This window comes from Eulemur rufifrons, chromosome 23 (genome assembly GCF_041146395.1).
Source record: "Eulemur rufifrons isolate Redbay chromosome 23, OSU_ERuf_1, whole genome shotgun sequence".
NCBI classification, from domain to species: domain Eukaryota; kingdom Metazoa; phylum Chordata; class Mammalia; order Primates; family Lemuridae; genus Eulemur; species Eulemur rufifrons.
Window position 1 is genome coordinate 23,620,545 of NC_091005.1, and position 933 is coordinate 23,621,477.

Here is a 933-nt window from a genome sequence, read left to right on the forward strand (position 1 = left end):
CATCTCAGCAGGAGTGCCACCTCTCCAAAGGACTTTCTGTGACGTCCCCGCCCCCTCATTCTCCCCAAAGCTCCCTCTTATTTTCTTCCGCCAGCTCAGGACACTTGGGCAGGAAGCCCTCGTCGGCTTGTCTGGTCCGGTTCTCGGGGGCAGGAGCCTCACAGCTTGCCAAGAACCAGCTCGTAAAGCCCTTGGTTCAAGGCCAGCCCACGGCGGCGGGAGAAGCAAGTTCTAGCCCTGTTGCTCTGGAGGCCTCTCCGCTTCTCTGCTCAGCAGAAAACCCCAGCGCTGGATCTAGAGGGGCCCGCCCAGGCCGGGGTAAAGCAGGGAGGGGCCTCCAAGCCGAGCAGGCGGAGGACACAGGGGTAGCCCACCGCTCCGGAAGGGATCCCGCCCCGGAAGGGGAGCGCTGGGGACGGCCGGGCCGAGGCCCTCCCAGGGCAGCTCCAGCAGGGACCCGTGGGGCCAGGTGGGTCTGGGAGGCCCGAGGGCAGCAGGGAGCCCTGGAGCATGTTGAGCAGGGCAGGGTCTAATCTGTAGTTTGTCAGAGACTCTGGAGAACGTCGGGCCTCAGTAGAAAAGGACAGGACTTAAGAATCCTGCTGCGAACCTTGATGGGGGCCGAAGCCCAGGAAGCTTCTAGACTGCTGGCTGTCCCAGCATCATTGCTCCTCTGCGTGAAATGTACAGCATGCTCTCGGGCCTGCTCTCGGGGCCTGGCGCGAGGGCCCTGGCTCACATGACACTAGATTAGGCCACTGACCCCACTTGTCCAAGAAGTCAAGGCCTGGAGCGTTTGTGAATCCTGATAAGAGAGTAAACAGGTTTCGGGGCGTTTTTTAGCAGCACGTGGGGAAAAAGAAGAGAAAGCGATGGTCCTGCCTGGTGGGAGGGGCCGGGCCCTTCTCCTGGGGGTGGGGCCACGGGGACAGC